Source organism: Mauremys mutica, chromosome 4 (assembly GCF_020497125.1).
Source record: "Mauremys mutica isolate MM-2020 ecotype Southern chromosome 4, ASM2049712v1, whole genome shotgun sequence".
In the NCBI taxonomy this organism is placed as follows: domain Eukaryota; kingdom Metazoa; phylum Chordata; order Testudines; family Geoemydidae; genus Mauremys; species Mauremys mutica.
Window position 1 is genome coordinate 12,696,773 of NC_059075.1, and position 17,915 is coordinate 12,714,687.

Sequence of the window (17,915 nt, forward strand, 5' to 3'; positions counted from 1 at the left end):
TAAACATAGAAGCTGCCGCCGAATTACTGCCGCCGCGGAAACGTGCCTGCCGTGCCGCCCTAAGGGCACATGGACTGCCCCCGCTGTCCATGGCGGCAATTCGGTGTGCTGCTTGGGGCGGCGAAAACTGTAGAGCTGGCCCTGGGCTCAAGTACGAAGCGGAGGGAAGCATGCCGCCTATTGAATGTACAGCCCCACAGTTTGTAGCACAGTGGGTTTTCCTTGGGGGAAAGGGGCAGGGGCTGACCATGCTCAGCTTGTGAGATGTGATGAACCATAGCCTGGAATGAAATGGGCTGCTGGGAATAAACACACACTATTTAATAAAAACAAGCAAGCAACACCCGGGATCAAACATATTCCTGGTGTTCCACCGACATCACCGAGAATGCAGCAACAGTCTAATGGTGAAGAATGGACAAACATATCCATGGTTAAAACCCAGCTAACTTGGATCCAATGAACTATGGCCTGAGCAGCTTAGTTAAACTGGTACAATCCCTCTAATGTAGACACAGTTATATCAGCATGAGGGTATGTCTACCCTAGAAATGCTACAGCAGTGCAGGGCCGTACAGGAAGAGGAATAAGCTCTGCAGGTGAAAGTCATTGTTATACCAGTATAAGTGCATCCACACAAGGGTTTGTACTGCTATAACTACATCCGTTTTAAAAAAAAAACCTACACACCTTCCTGACATGGTTATACCAGTACGAAATCGGTGGGTAGACCAGGCCTTTAAAGATAAACAATTTATTTACACCTGGTGTTTTTAAAGGGGAGCAACACCTGAAAAATGAGACAGTGGCTCCATAACTCTAAGAATTTACTGTAGTGTGTCCCCTCCCCCATAGCCATGCAGCTGCTGCAAGGTGTGTGTCATATAGGGATAGTCCCAAGCTTTGTTCGTGTCCTTCGTGTGTCTGTGTCCCTGAGAAGTGGCTCTATCCCAACCCGAGTCAATCGCAGCCTGATAATACAATGGTCCTATTTAGGGGGGAAAGAAAATAAACCAGTGCCCTAGTTCATTGGCCTTTAGGCCGTGGGAGCTTACACTACCTCTGCCTGCATTACCAGATGGCAGTTGCAGTCTCCGTTTGGATGGGACAGAGCTATTTGTCTTCATCTCACTGCACTTTTGGCCTCTCTCATCCAAATCAAACACCTTCCTAGTAAGGATGTAAATATCGATTTAAAAAGTTACCCAGTTAAACAATTAAAATTATATCAGTTAATCGTTAACCGAGGTCACTCTAGCCACCTGGCATGGTTGGGATCCCTCCGGTCAGCCAGCACAGGGCAGCCGGGGCTGGGGTCCCGCCAGCTGCCTGGCCTAGTGTACCCAGGGCTGGAGTCCCTGTAGCTGACCGGCACAGCTGGGGTCCCTCCTGCCAGCCCAGTGCAGCCGGGGCTGGGACACGTCCAGCCAGATTAACGGTTAAGGTTGGTTAATGGTAAGCCTCATGCTTACCTGGTTAACCGTTTACATCCCTACTTCCTAGTTAAGCACTGAGTAGGCCTCTCTCTCTAGCTGTCTGTGATATCCTGGGTCATGAGATGGTTTTACCAGGTTGGCGGAGACCTCTCTAGGCCACACACGACTTTGGACACTCTTTGGTTTTTGCCTCCAAGTCCAGTAGCCTCAATTTCTGTTAGCTTTAAGGACAGCACTGTGCTTGAATTGGCCGTGACGGTATTCACCTTGTGCCTCCCCCATCTTTTCTCCTGTCAGCGGTGAAAATTGTGGGTATGCTGGTGCAGTATGTACTATACTAATGGCCTTCTACAGCCCAGCTGCGTTCAGTTGTTTCCTATCATTCTTTGTTGCCTTATAGCTGCCTTGGAAAAGATTTACAGTTTGTTTGACCTAGGAATGAAAACCAGGGAAAGTCAAGTCCATCTTCCACCCATGACTGGCAGCTGAGCCAAGGTTTCAACAGATGATTCTATGGCTGGAAAGGAACAGACAGAGAGGGAAGGGGAGTTTGGGATGTAAAAGGCCGTTGTCACATTGCCAACTAAAATAATACTGTGAACGATGAATCGTGCAGCTGTAAAGCCTCAAGGCAAAGTCAGTTGCTGCTTCTCATCCTGGCCCATGAAAAGTGGTAAATTCATAGACATGGCTCCCAAGGCCATGATAATCTGTCGTGATCATCTGCCTCTATAGCACAAGCCAGAGAACTTCCCCCCAAATAAGCCCTAGAGCAAAGCTTTTAGAAAAACATCCAGTTTTGATCTTAAAATTGTCACTGATGGAGAATCCACCACCACCCTGGGTAAATTGATCCAATGGTTAATTACTCTCACTGGTAAAAACGTATGCTTTCTTTCCAGACTGAATTTGTCTGAAGCACAGTCATTTAGGGCGATAATAACTATATTTGGCAGAGGGGAAAAAAGCACCAAACCTACCTATTGTGGATACCATTGCGGCCACAAAGAAGAAGGAGTTACACAAATCCCAGTTGCTGTCCTCAGCCTGTGATTCATTTCCTACTGGATATACTCCTCTCTGCACTGCGTCAGTCAGGTTCTGCGAGCGAAACCAAAGTTTGATCTGAACACTTCCCCATTCTCATGGGCCGTTGTGATAAAACAGAGGAATCAGCCCGCCATGGCCCCTTTCCTGTGAGTATCCATAGATCATATGCATCAGTATGCAAAGTTATGCCCTTGGCGACAGGGCTTTGGAGCGGAGCCTGGAGCTGGAGCGCTGAGCAGCTCCAGAGCAGTGGCGCTGCAGGTTTTTGCCTGGAGCTGGAGCGGAGCTGGAGCACAGCTCCAAAGCCCTGCTTGGCGAAACTTAGAGCAGCCTCAAAACTGCTCTAAGTTATGTCTAGCTGCCAGTGGCCCAAAAGGGCAGTTCCAGCAATCCTGGATTGCCAGAGCAAACTCTCTGGCCTGGCTCCTCTCATCCAGCCACAATTCTATGCTAGGAAGTGCAGAGCTGTTCTGCCAGGCCGATAGCATTTAGAGATTTCCCTTGTGCACAGAGAATCTGAGGGAGAACTAAGCCAGCTTTATGGCTGCCGTGCACCACCAGAATGAAATAAAACCATTGCATCGTCAGGGAGACTCAGGGCCACTCTGTTAAATCCTGTCCACTGTTCTACCGATGCAGTCCCACTGAACTCAGTTATGTGTGAACGTGCATGTGAGAGCAGAATATGGAAATTGTATCTCTTGCTCATTCAGAAATACTTAGGAAGGAAAAGGTTCTCCTAGTCATAAAGTAACAACACTAATATACTTTATTCTTAGGGCATCCATACAAACAGAAAGCTGGTAGCCTCTGTATTCATGGAAATCAATATACACCACTCTTCAAATGTGTTGTGGCAATCCCCTACCCTACAAAGCAACAGAACAGCTCAAATTAATTCCTATGTTAACATACATGAGCTTACATCAGGGATACATTTGGCTCTGCATGAGATCCACTTAGAAAAAATTTATTTTAAGGCAAAGGGCCAGATTCTGCTTTTTTACCCCCATGTAAATCCAGAGGAACACCATTGACTTAGGTGAAACATATCTAGATGTACAGTGGAGTAATCGCAACCAGAGACTAGCCCAAAATGTGTCTCACTATCCCGTTATTAATTGTTCTCCATGTCCGCCGAAGGTAGGATAAGAAGGAATGGGATTAATCTGCAGCGAGGGAGTTTTAGGTTAGGTATTAGGGAAAACTTTCTAGCTGTAAGGATGGTTAAGTACTGGAATAGGCTTCCCATGGAGGCTGTGGAATCCCTGTCATTGGAGGTTTTTTTTGAAGAACAGGTTGGACAAACCCGTGTCAGGAATGGGCTAAGAGATTTAGCTGGTCTTGCCTCAGCACAGAGGGATAGCTTAGATGACCTCTTGAGGTCCCGAAAAGCTCCCGCCCTACATTTCTACATTTCTGTGAATATCCCCCCACCCGCCAAACACACACATGATACTTTCAGAGATGAGTTTTCTGACACCTTCAGTCTTTCTCTGTTCTAATGCTAAGTGATGTGCGTATTTTAAGATAAAGCTTTAAACAAAAGCTGCCTCCAGCTCTGCCTGCCCGTGGCAATCTGAGGAAGCAGGGCTGGACAACTTGCACTATGTCTGAATTGGTACAGACACAGGCCTAGATACATTCCAGAGATGAGACTGGCCAGAGGCTAGACACAAGATGGAATAAACTGCACCAGAATGATCTCATACCATGGCTTCGCTCCCCTGTCCCCAAGAGTCAGGAATGGCAGAGGTGGTTTTTATTTGTTTCTATTTGTCGTCTTGTTTTTGAACTTTTAAGGGGTCACATTTTCTGGCTTTTCTTCCGAAGCCTGGAGGGCTAGAAACTTACATTTTTATTTCAAATGAAAGCTGAGATGCTCATGTAATAACATGACTCCAGGAGCTGGGGCTTTAAGAAAAGCACCAAATGGCATGGGATTGATGATAAAATTGTGTGAGTTGGTGATGCAGTGTGGTGCTTCTGTGAAAGGTTTTGGGGGGAGCAGCAGCAGAATTTAGGGGTCCATGCTGGGGCTGCGAGCCCAGCTTTTTGTGCATGGCAGCATGCCCGGGGGTGGATGGGAACAGGCCCATGTAAGAATAGAGTCAGAGAAGCCACTGTTATGCAGGTGCCCCAGTCCTTCTGGGGACTGGAGCAGCTGCTGCTCGGGCCAGCTGCCCAGCATCTGGTCTGTCTACTCAGACTGTACATTGGGCTTAGGATTCACCCATCAGTGGTTAAATGAAATCTCCCCAGTGGATGCACAAGAAAAGACACAACACTCGTTACCTGCATGTGGCACAGAAAACACCATGTAAGTGAAAACCAGGTTGGGTTGCACGTGAAGGCTAGAGAGGCCACCATCCCACACTGCCGCAGCATCCCTTACCTTCACAAACTGCTCAACATCTGCCTCAGTGAGGTGGGCGAGGTTCTGCAGGAACGCCACCTTCATTTGGATTACTGCCCTTTTCTGTTCTAGCTCCTCATTCTTCTCCAGAGCCCGGAATACGATCGCACCCAAGAGTAGGTAGATGGCGTAGCTGACCGCCAGCAAACCGGTGAGGATTTTGTCACTGCACATGGTACTCTGCAGGCAAATGTGAGGGAGGATGGGGAATGGTCTCTATTTGCACATAAGTCTCTAATGTAAACTTCCTGTACACCAGCGCCAGGGAGTACAGGCTCCGCCCAGCAGCTAGGGTTTCCCTGGGGATCACACACAGACACAGACAGCAAGCGATTGATACCATTTAGGGGGAGAGAAACTCTCCAGCTCCCTTGGTGTAGTGCTTGTCTGCAGTCTGTGAAACTTTGCCTTGCTGAGTTCTCAGAAAGTGAGTCAGAGAGCGGGAAGCGGACTGGCTGGATGCCACCTCCTTCTGAAATGGTGCTGGGGGTGGGGTGAGGGGCAAGGAGAGGAAAGGGAGCAGGTGAAAACAATACCCACAATAATAGATCAACGCGTTGCACTTCATGGTAATTGTCTTTGTTCTTATTGAGGCTACAAGGTTCTCACTCCACATACTTTGGTGAGCTGGTGATCAAAACACTGCAGCGCAAGCCTGAGTTTCCACATGCCCAGACCCTGTAGCCAAAGTGAGATGCTTGGCGATGAGGAAGCCTGGAGATAAACTGGACACTAGGAAGTATAGACTTGAAATTAGACGAAGGTTTCTAACCATTAGAGGAGTGAAGTTCTGGAACGGCCTTCCAAGGGGAGTAGTGGAGGCAAAAGACATATCTGGCTTTAAGACTAAGCTTGATAAGTTTATGGAGGGGATGGTATGATGGGATAGCCTAATTTTGGCAATTAATTTGGCAACTGATCTTTGATTATCAGCAGATAAGTATGCCCAGTGATCTGTGATGGGATGTTGGATGGGGTGGGATCTGAGTTACTACAGAGAATTCTTTCCTGGGACCTGTCTGGTGAGTCTTGCCCACATGCTCAGGGTTTAACTGATCGCCATATCTGGGGTCGGGAAGGAATTTTCCTCCAGGGCAGATTAGCAAAGGCTCTGGAGGTTTTTCGCCTTCCTCTGCAGCATGGGGCACGGATCATTTGCTGGAGGATTCTCTGCAGCTTGAGGTCTTCAAACCACAATTTGAGGACTTCAGTAACTCAGACATAGGTTAGGGGTTTGTTACAGGAGTGGGTGGGTGAGATTCTGTGGCCTGCGTTGTGCAGGAGGTCCCTTCTGACCTTAAAGTCTATGAGCCTCTGTGGGACATGGTGTAACACTGGCTGTCAGGAGAAGCTCGTCCCAACGGTCTGAAGTCAGGCAGAGCTCAAATCCCCTGCCAGACAGTCACTTTGTAACAAGCTCACCTTCACTGACTCCAAGCGGGGAAAAGAAGGTAGGGCCTTTGTCATAGGTCTCACCCCGACTTAGAGCTGTTGGGTTCCAATATGGGGACCTGCATGGACTCCCCTAAACTAAAATCCTAGTTTAGATCTGGTAAAAGCTGCCACCACCCAATAATGTACGTGTATTGGGACACAGTCCTTCCCCAAAATCCTGGGGATCCCAAGAGCCCCAAATCCATGGAGTTCTTACAGCCAGGAGAAATAAACCATTCCCCCCTGCTTCCTCCCCCCTCCCTTTTCCTAGGAGAGATACCGGGATCCAACTACAGAGGGATGCCGTCCTCCTCCCTCCTCCCCTTTCCCTGAGAATTCACCCAAGGAAAGATCAACCAAGTCCTTAACAGAAAAGATTTATTAAAGAATAAAAAGAAAGTAACTGTCTCTGTAATACCAAGATGGAGCAATACACAGGGTCTAAACTTATCAATCTCTGGAGAGAATCCCCCCTCCTTTTCTTTCTCAGTAAAAGCAATAACAGTACAGAATTAAAGAAATTCTATAGCAAAACACACAATTGCAAATGTAGAAATCAAATTATAAGACTAATCCGCCTTTCTAATTAATACTCACTATTGGATAGTAGGAACTACTCCAGGAGAACTTGGAGACATGTCTGGCCTCTCTTAGATCCAAAGAGAGCACGAACAATCCAACAAAGAACACAGACAAAGGCTTCCCTCCACAGAGATTTGAAATTATCCTGTCCCTTGATTGGTCCTCTGGTCAGGTGTTTCTCAGGTTACTGAGCTTGTTAACCCTTTCCAGGTAAAAGAGACCTTAACCCTGATCTGTTTATTTATGACAGCCTTCATCCCCAGAAGGACACGGTTCTGCCGCACGAGCTAAGCCAGGTATTCCTTTCAGTGGGAGCAGTCACCGGCTGCTTTTGTCTGTGGGCCAGCTGTTGGAGGGGGACATGGCATGCCCTTTGCCCGTGCATTACATATTGGGACCCACCCTACGTTCACACGGTGCTCCTGGCCATCTACTCATATCTTTCCTAGGAGAATCAGCACGTAACAGAGTCTCCACTCAGCCATTCAAAATGTGACAAAGAGTCCCGTGGCACCTTATAGACTAACAGACGTATTGGAGCATGAGCTTTCGTGGGTGAATCCCCACTTTGTCAGCCAGTTGATGTTCGCTCAGTCAGGCCTCCTCAAAACTTATGCCGACAAGCCCAACCTCCAGCCCTTCCCTAGCTATGCAGCCTTGCCAGCAGGAGGTGATTACATCAGTGACCTCACAGAGGCCTAGGGGCAGGCGAACAGCCCCAACAGGAGGGGTGAAGGAGGCAGCAGCCCTGTCCCCAGAGCAGTGGGCTTCCTGGAATGCCGCAGATGGCCCCGCGGCTCTGTATGTCTTGTTCACATATAAAACCTTGAAAATTATGTCCCTCTGAACCCTTCTAATCTCGCTATTGTACAGGACCTTCATTTATGTTTTATCCCGTAGAAGTGCGAGATGTTTCAGCCCCGTACATAGACATTCGCACCAACTCGTAGCCGAGTGCCCCCTGCCCTGCCTTTTGCACTCGACTGAGGGCCACATGAAGGCATGGCCTCGCTGCACTGGAAACTCAGGCTCAGAATCAGGTTTAATCCCAACCATCCCCACACACAAATCTTTCTGACTGGGTCAGAAAGCCCTTCGGACCTAGGCCCATGGACCCACCTGGAGGCGGGAGGAGGGGAGGGGGTTGAGCCCGAGTGCCCTCCCTTTTTTTTATTTGTTGTCTTCTTTTTGAACCTTTAAGGGGGGGAGTCACATTTTCTGGCTTCTTCCCAAGCCTGGAGGGCTCGAAACTCACATTTTTATTTCAAATGAAAGCTGACTCAGCAGGGTCACGGGGCAGGCGTGGGGGAGTGGGTCTGTGGGAGGGATGCTGGGCAGTGAGGGGGTGGGAGGTGCTGGGCAGTGGGGGAGGTTTGTGTGTTTGGGGGTACTAGGCAGTAGGGTCTGTTAGAGGGATGCTGTGTAGTTGTGGGGGTGGGGCAGTGGGGGTGGGGGAGATCTGTGTGTGTTTGGGGGCTAGGCACTGGGCAGTGGGGGTGGGGGAGATCTGTGTGTGTTTGGGGGCTAGGGAGTGGCGGTTCGGTGTGGGGTTCTGGGCAGTTGTGGAGTTGTGGGCAGGGGGGTGCTGGGCAGGGGTGGTGATGTGCAGGGTGCTGTGCATTTGTGGGGGGGTGGGTGCTGGGTATAGCGGGTCCAGGGGGTGCTGGGTGGGGGGCCTGTGGGCATGGCATGGACCCACCTCCCCAAGGGGAAGGGGCTCATGGGCAGAACAGGACCAGTATCCATCTGGCGAATGCCAGTTTGTAAACAGTGCCCTCGCGTGGAGTGGGGCCACCCCCGCCATGCCATGCCCCTGGCCAGCCCCTCACTCTGGTGACTGACCTCCCCAAGCCATGTTCCATTGCCCCCATGGGGGCCCACAAATATGTTTGGCGCAAGGCCCACAAAAGATTGATCCGGCCCTGCTCCATTCCAGAGTACCTGGGCACCTGTGCTATGCATTCTCCATGTTAGAGGTGGCTGGGTGACCTTTGAACCTCCTGGAGACAACTTCTGTTAAAAACCTACCAGGGGATCCGCTCTCCACCTCGCATCCTATTCTGCTCTAGCTGGGTTTTTCTCCCAACCCTCCTTATTATGCTACACTGCCCAGAACACCAACTTTATTATGACTCTGATTCAGCACCTTTAAGCACATGCCTAGATCCATCTTGATTCAGCAAAACATGCAGGAGCTTAGCTTTGAAAGATGTTGAGGTCCCTTTGAACTCGGCATGTGCTTAAGCTTAAATTCTTTGTTGAATCAGAGTCTGTGGACCCAATTCCAGACCTTATGCAGGCAAAACTCCCATTGATTTCGGTGGGAATCTCTCCCTCTCGATAGATCAGACCCACAGTATTGTAGTAGCCATTTTTAAGGTTTTGAAAGTACTCCAGCAAGGAGCTGGCTTGGCAAAAGATTTATTCACTTAACATAACCAGCAAGATGTTCTCTAAATAGCCAGTGATATCTGGTCACCCCAACAGTTTGCTTTAGGCCTATTATTTCTTAATGCAGTTCAATCCCAGGATACCTTTTTCTTTACACCATCAGAGGAATGTTTCCTGAAGATGGTGTATTATTAGATGAAGGACAAAATGAGTTGCTCATCCTGCTGGTGCTATTATTGGCTGGCAAAGCAATAGTCACATGGGACCTGACTGATTCATAAGTAGGGATCTGGAAAACAATGTTTCCAAAGCCAAACGGGTGATGATTTGCTTCTCCCAGCAGCATTCTGTGGAGCATCTGTAAAGCCCGACAGCTGAGAGCTATGTGGAGCTTGGCTGCCTCTTTGATACTTTCTCACCTGCTGCACGTCATATTAACTGACCCTCTCTGTGTATCTGGCAGCGGGGCCATTGCTTCATTTCCCCCTCCCCCGGCACCCAGTGGAATGGCCTCTCTGTTTTAAAGCAAGGGTGGAATTGGTAGTTCACTCACCTTTGCAGCCTTCTGCCTGGGCACACACTGACCGTTCCTCTCCCTGTATCCAGAGCAGTCCAATTGCCCAGGCTCCAGCCTTTGTGTCTGACAGCTGGGCTACTGCCTCCTTCACCTTTGTATTAGGTGGGGCTGCTTAGCTGCCCCTTGGCCTCTGTGAGGTCACCGATATAGTTACCCTCTGTATTTGGTGGGGCTGCTTAGCTGCTTCCCTAGGTCTCTGTGAGGTCATTGATATACTCTCCCTCTGCTCACCTGCCCCATCCTTTAGCCCTCGTATGGAAGAGAAGCTTAGATGCCCTTGGAGAAATGATGAGGGCCTGACTGTGTAACCTGTACTGCCATTGGTTAGCACGCACTTATGCAGGTAGCTTCTATTGACTTCACAGGGACTAGTCACATGCGTTCAATGCTCACCAATGTAAGTGAAGGGTGTGGAATTGTGCTCCGAGGGTCAGAGTCTGTCCCCACCAAAGTCACTGGGCGTTCTGCTGTACTTGAGAACGTGCTGATTGGGAGGGGAAAGCCCCTGAAGGCAGGCATTGTCCTTGGACAGCAGGAGAGCAGAGAATTTGGCTAGGCTAACCCAACCCACGTTTCATGTACAGCCTTAGAGACGTTTCAAGTGAAGTTGCTCAGTCTTAGATTTACAACATCAATCGCTGAGTGTGCACAAGCTCTTTGGCTGCTAGGCGGATGTTCTATTTTTGTCATAAAATCATAAAAGTAAATCAGCGGCTGATGAAGGATTTAAGCACGCCGTCCAGTTCTGCTCTCCAAGGCCCCGCGTTTTCAGTGAGTTTGAGAAATGCAAAGACTCTGGGCTTGCTTCCAGTTCAGTCAGATAAACAAGAAGTGGCAGACAGCTATCCTCTGTTGAGTGCTGACTGTCCTTTAACGCAGAAACCTGTAGCTGACTCTGGACCGCACAGGAAAACTGGGAATGGAGATGGCTTTCTTTGAAGGGCTTGCAAAATGCCATGGGTTTTTAAAGGTGACCTGTAAGGGCTTAGGGAAAACATAGGTCTGTTGACCTTTTTCATCTTTAGGGTATATAAAGAATGCCTGAGGTTTTGTTTTTCAGATCCCCTCCCCCCGTGTTTTTACCTTGGCAATATTATTATTATTATTAATTATTGATTTGTATGAATGTAGCGCCTAGAGGCCCTAGTCACAGACCAGGACCCCATTGTGCTAGGCAGTCCCTGCCCCTGATGGGCTTACAAGCTGAGTATGAGACAAGATACAGCAGATGGATACAGACAGGCTGACAGAGGCGTACCAAGAAACAATGAGACAATATTGAGCAGCAGCCATCTCTGCACATTGGCAACCTAGTATCAGGAATGTCAAATTGAGTCATCTGTGGTTTTTCCAGGACCTCTGTGGGAGGTCTCAGCAATGTTTGCCATAAACTCTAGCACCCTAACTGAAGGTGCCTGGGTGATAAATCTTGAACAAAGACTCTCTTTATCCAAAATGCTAATTAGGCCTTGGAGTTTAATAAGTGTAAACCAGGGGTCCCCAACGCGGTGCCCGCGGGCACCATGGCACTAATGGGGGCGTCTAAGTGTGCCCGCATACTGGCCGGTGGACAAGCATCCTCTGAAATGCCACTGAAATTCGGTGGCATTTCGGCAGCGCCACCCCTGGATGCTGCAGTTTGCCGCCGACAAGCAGCAGCCTCCAGAAGTATCTGCCTGAAAGAAAACAGCCAGGTCCTTCAGGCGTGTCTTGACTCGCCTAAACAGTGCCGACATTGCATTTCACTGCAGTGCTGACACTGCTGGAGGGCTATCCATGTATGTAGTCTACATGCTGCCGAGAGAAGCCTTAGAATAGACTGAGAGAGACCGGTGTGACACACACATGCCCAAGCACGTGTGTCCAACCATCTTCTCAACATTTCGCTGCAGGGGGCTGCGTGTGGTGTCTGCCAAAAGCTAAGAACTAGCTGATTGTGACGGTTATGGCAAGACGGTTGTAGGCAACACAAGCGCCGAGTCGGTGGGTGCTCCAGGGCTGGTGCACCCATGGGGAAAAAAAGTGGACCCTGCCAATCAGCTCCTCTTCCTCCTCCCCAGTGCCTCCAGCCTGCTGTTGATCAGCTGTTCAGCAGCAGGCAGGAGGGGCTGGGGGGAGAGGGAGGAGCGGGGGTAGGAAGAGGCGGGGTGAGGGCAGGGCATGCTCAGGGGAAGAGACAGAGCAGGAGTGGGAGGAGTGGTGGTGGGGTGGTGCCTTGGGGGAAGGGGTGGCCTGTGAGCAGGGGGCCTGGGGCAGAGCGGGGGTCGAGCACCCCCAGGGAAATCAGAAGGTCGGCACCTGTGGTAGGCGAGACAATTTTAAAGCTCTGGAACATGTAGGCGATGGCGTTCCAAAACAATTGGAAGTGAAATAGGTTCACCATAAGCGGGCGAGTCTCAAAGCTAAATCAGCCAACACTGAGAACAATCATCTGTTGCCCCAGTGGAGCCCTGGGTTTATAGTCTGGGGCAGATGCAGACTTGAGCATTTGCAAAGACCATAGAACCCGAAGAGAAGTTCCCCTGGGCTGAGAGACAATAGTCTGTAACTGTATATAAGCAGGTTTCAGAGTAGTAGCCGTGTTAGTCTGTATCCGCAAAAACAACAGGAGTACTTGTGGCACCTTAGAGACTAACAAATTTATTTTAGCATGAGCTTTCGTGAGCTGCAGCATCCGAAAGAAGTGACCAGCATCCGAAGAAGTGAGCTGCAGCTCACGAAAGCTCATGCTAAAATAAATTTGTTAGTCTTTAAGGTGCCACAAGTACTCCTGTTCTTTTTGTATATAAGCAGGGTCTGAATGAGCTCTCCCCTGACATCTAGTGAGGAGCTGGGGAAGAGGACTGCAGGAGCTGACCTTGTTTGCATGGTCACACCCACACTGCCTGGGTGCTCAGCATGATGGGATGGCTTTGCCCAAATGATCACTTTTGGCTGGTGTTGGGTCAGAACTCACTTTGTTATCGGGGAGATTTGTGATCTCATCCACTGGGGTACTAAAGGGTTATTATCCTTGTGTGAATCAAGGGTGGCAGAACTCTGGCATGCCCTGATTGAGGGAATCACCCTCAACTAAAGAGCACTTGCTAGATAGGGGAGTAGGGTGCCACAGCTCAGTGAAGTTGAGAGGGATGGGTATAGGTACTTGCATGGAGTAGTGTGTGGGGGTTTTAAGTACTGGTTGATCTTTTCTCTTTTCTTCTCATGCCCGGTATAATAACAGTGCTGATTAAGACTCAATGGGGAGTCTTGTTACATGATAGTAGTGCTGAAATCAAGGATAACTAGGTGTAAGTATTAGGGACAGTATCTTATATGTAAAGCTGCCCAGTTTGCACTAGTACTGAGGCATCCCCACTGAGAGCTGTGTTAAGTGGTGGGATGTGAAGACATCCCATACAGTGGAGGGAGTGGCAAGTGACTGGCAGGGCAGCTGATGCTATAGAGAGCATCTGAACAGCAAAGCAACCAAGGTGACCCTCCCACCCCGCTAGTGAGGTTACGCAGATGCACCTCTGAACTCTGAGTCTTCGCTGACCAAGGACAACAACTGTGAGTGGGGTGTGGTGGGGTGGAGGGAGAAGGAAGAGGCACATTAAAGGAACTTTTGGTTGCTGGACTTAAGAACCTGAGGCAAAAGGACACTGCCCAGCGTACTCTGGGGTGGGTCCTTTGCTCGTGGTTTTGTGTTTGTGAATCCTGCTTGCAGCATTTTCCCAAATTAATGTCGGGTGACTTCCCTCCTTTTATTAAAAGTTTCTTTCTACTCTCAGACTCTGTGCTTGCAAGGGGGGAAATATTGCCTCTTAGAGGCACCCAGGGATTGTGTGTAATTGTCCCAGGTTACTGGGTGGGGGCTCGAGTCAGTTCTGTGTTGTATTGTTGAAGAGGAACCCCTGGGCATTGAACCTGGCCCTGGTTGTTGCTGACTCCAACTGGCAGACGGGTTACATGTATAAGAGAAGAGGGCACAAATGTTACCCATTATGGAGGAGATACTCTGCCAATTTGAGTGTCTCAGGAAAGGTGGATCCCAACTGGACTGGAAAAACACTGAAAGGTCTAACCACTGGGTGAGAAATATTTTAGTGGACAGGAAAGCTACTTGCAAATACATATAAGCTATAGATTGTGAGTTACATTTTTCTTTTACCTATAACGTTGTTTCCAAATCCTTACTTTTATTTGAATCTTTCTCTCAAACTCTGTTAAATAAATTTCAATTTGGTTTTACTATAGACATAGCTAAAAGTGCCTTGTGCTCAGGAGAGTGTTGCACTGAGGTGAAACAAACCAGTATGCTGGGGTGCTCTGATTCCATGAAGGCAGCAGATTGGGTGTCCAGGAGATCAGGGACTGGGCACTCAAGTGTAAGAAGGTGGGGTGCTAATTGCTAGGCTGCAGAGGGAAAAAACAACACTCACAAAGCCTGGAGTTGAGCATTGGTGTTGCCAGCAGTCAACGGTTGGCGTTCCCCCGAGATCTCATCCACTGGGTTCTATAAGAACTCAGTTTGACACCAGTCTTGTGACTCAGGTTCATTTATGTGGCATACAGCAAAGTTGGCCACTTCCGGGACACAGTGCGGTCCATGGTGCTGGGACAGGCAGGAAGCCTGCCTTAGCACCCTGCTGCGCCGCTGACCAGGAGCCGCCCGAGGTAAGCCTGCACCCTCAGCCCCAATCTCCTGCCCCAGCCCTGAGCCCTCCCAAACCCAGAGCCCTCTCCTGCACCTCAAACCCCTTATCCCCGGCCCCAGCCCAGAGCCTGCACCCCCAGCCCAGAGCCCTCTGCCCCAGTCCAATCCTCTGCCCCAGTCCAGAGCCCCCTCCCACACCCTGAACCCCTCATTCCCAGTCCCACCTAGCAGCCTGCACCCCAACCCTCTGCCCCAACCCTGAGCCCCTCCCAAACCCCTCAGCCCCAGCTCCATTGGGTCACTAGCATCAACAATTTTCTTCAATTGGGTCACCAGAAAAAAAGTTTGAAAACCACTGGGCTATACAAACCCCACGCTGGGCCGGAAGGCATTAAAGAACAGTACTGGGACCAGCTAGCCCTGCCCCTGCAACACTGCAGAGCATGCTCCAGCTGGAGAGGAGCTTGAAAAGGGAGCAGCCCACCTCTGAAGGGGGAGGCTGGGAAGGAGGGAAGACCTAACCTGAAGGCTCCCGACAAGGGTGCCGGAGGAGTGTCCTTGAAGGAATAAGACGATATACTGGACCTAGTTGGGGCCGATGGTTTGGCTGCCTTTTCGTTTCATTTTGTTTCTCTTGGCCTGGATGCTGGGAGAGGAAAGCAGCAGTAGGAGGTGACCCAGGAAGGGTAACTCACAAACCACTTTTGGGGACCAGACTCTGTTGACCCTCCTGGGACCCTGGATCAGAATATGTTGGAGTAGGTGAGCCCAGGATCCCCTGGCACTGCTCCCACTACAGGAGGGACCCAGACCACCTGCCTACCTCACCGGAACACTCATGAAAGGAAGACCAGGACTTCAAGACCTACCCATCAAGAAGGGGCACTATGCGCACTAACCACTAGGCTACCTAACCCACCAAGAACTCTATTACAGCTACGTTGAGTTGCTCAGACTCATGCGTAGGGGGTCGCCATAAGATGTACCATTCATCCAAAGTTACATGGCAACCCTTTTCCTTTATATACATTTACCCATTACACTGCGTTTACTATACATTGTATCACACGTTTTGTGATTGGCTTGGTCACTTTGTAGGAACCAATCGCTGTGCAGCATGCACAACTTCCTCTTTACTTCATCTTATATTGCGGGCTTATTTTATCCATTGTTATCTTGTCCATTGTAAATGGTTCCCTGGGTGTTCCCCCTTATCTTAGCTAGTCCAGGCATTCTCTTTCCAGCCCGCTGATCTGTTTACCTCCCTAATCCTTTCTCCCAAGAAATAAGGCCTCATCCATATCCAGTTACTCATGTCAAGCCAGGCCTGCAGCACTAGGTGGAGAGAGTTTCCCTTGGTGGGCACAGACAAGACTCTCTCCTGTTGTGAGCAGGTGGTAGCGACTGACCTCAGTTAACCCTGAAAAGTGTTCCCAGAGGGTACGTAGAATGGGTACATTTCTGCAAAGGGGCCTGCAGCATTCCGTCCATGTGCACTGATGGGTAATTATGTTTGCAGTGCCTATACCGTATACACCTAACCATTGCTCACACAAAGGGGTGTGTTTTGCACATGCTGATGCCTGGAGTGCCCCCAAGGGAGCACATCTGCCCCTCAAGCAGTTCAACATGTTTTAATGATGATGTGTGCACACGTGTGTGTGAGAGTTTTTTGGCTGGACTTTTCAAAGGCGTTTGTGTGCCGAACTGCCTTGGCGCTTTGCAAATCCCAGCCCTAATGCTTTAGGCACAGGTTGCAGTACTGCCAGTCCCCAGGGTTCAAAAAATCCTGAGTCAGGCTTCACAAATCAGAGAGCAGCTTAAAATCATGAGAGTTAAAAAAAAAAAAAAGTCTGTTCTTTCTGTGTGTTTCCTGGTTTCTGAGTGCGCACCGCTCACACTTTCATGCTTTTCTCTGAAACCAGGCTGGCTAGAAATGTACCCGTTTAAAAATGAAAGCCGAGCCTCTCCCTTCCTGACAGGAGGCCAGGCGCTGGGCCTTCAAGAAAACCACCAAATATTGTGAGATGTGTGATGAAAGCGCAAGGGGTGGCAGACTTGAGTCCAGCTGTCCGCTGAAGGCACATTCCTGAGTAAGTGGTCTGCAGCCCCGTGATGCCTGGGGAGGGGCTGTACCTCCTGGCGGCCATGTTCTCTTCCTGGAGTACATGGAGGCTTTGTGAGCTGACGTGGAGTAGGTGAGCAGACCCCTGGCCCTGCTTCCTGTCCTTTGGGATGACGAGTGCTCCTCAGGATGGCTAGAAGAAGCAATGGGAATGCAGAGGCTGTGACTCGCTCATGGGAGGCCACTTGCAATGTGGCTCTTAGTCTAGATTTTGGCAAAAGTGTCATATTGCAGCGCTGGAGACTGGAGTCTTCTATTTGTCCACTGACTAGGTGCGTTCCCCATCCTGCCCCTCCAACATCCCTTGGTCCCTGACTAGCAAGGGACAAGTCGAGGGGGAAGAGGGTGACTTTCAAATTTTAACAATTACATTGTTTTTCTGTAAAAAGCGACAGAGTCCTGTGGCACCTTATAGACGAACAGACGCATTGGAGCATGAGCTTTCGTGGGTGGATACCCACTTCTTGAAATGAAAATAACAATTAGTCTCAGGGGCCCCAAATCTTTGCAGCCGTTCAGGGTTATCCATAGAGCCCCAGTCACCATAGTAATTGGGGCATCAAAAACATAACTGTATATTTGTGAAGTCCTATTTCCTTTAAAACAGCCAAAAAAGTATCTGCTCCTCACCCGGAGTTGACATAGTCCCAGTAAAGATGGAGTAGAGAGAAGGATTTATAAAGCAGCTTTTCATTAAAACAGGCTTATTCGACATGATCTGTGAAGCCTGAGAATACCAAACCCATTCTTAGTTCTTCACTTGTCTTTTGAAATTGTCTTTGGTGTTGCACATGTAAACATCGTGCCGTCACTGCACTTGAATAGACACTGGCATCGTTGGGGAAATCATTTCCTTCCATGCCCCCTGCTGGACATTTGCTATTTTACATCCTATGGATAAAAAAAATCGACACTGGTTCAATAAACATACTGCTTTATTATTATCACATTAAAAATCCTGTGCGAAAAGAACCTTCAGGTTGCAAAGCCAAGCATTCGAAAGCTAGGAAATGCCAGAATTAAGGCTGCCTGTGAGGTGATATTGGTAAGCTTACTGAGAAAGGGCGCATCTCGTACCATTTTAGGTTATCTCCACTGACTTCCGGAGTGGTGATAAAGCTTTCGGAGGCTCTTCTGTTTTGCATTCTGCAATCTGAGTGCATGGGTTGTTGAGCATCTTGGGAGGGAAGAGAGAGGACTGGCTGAACAACCCAGGACTCTATACCTGGCAGAACTTGGTGACTACTATTAGAAGGGTGGAGACT

The 17,915-nt window shown here is 49.3% G+C and overlaps 1 pseudogene; it reads right to left on the reverse strand.

Annotated features, from left to right (window-relative positions):
* The window catches only part of LOC123369248, a 29,893-nt pseudogene extending 19,460 nt beyond the window's left edge, over window positions 1-10,433 (reverse strand).
* Window positions 10,434-17,915: the final 7,482 nt, after the last annotated feature.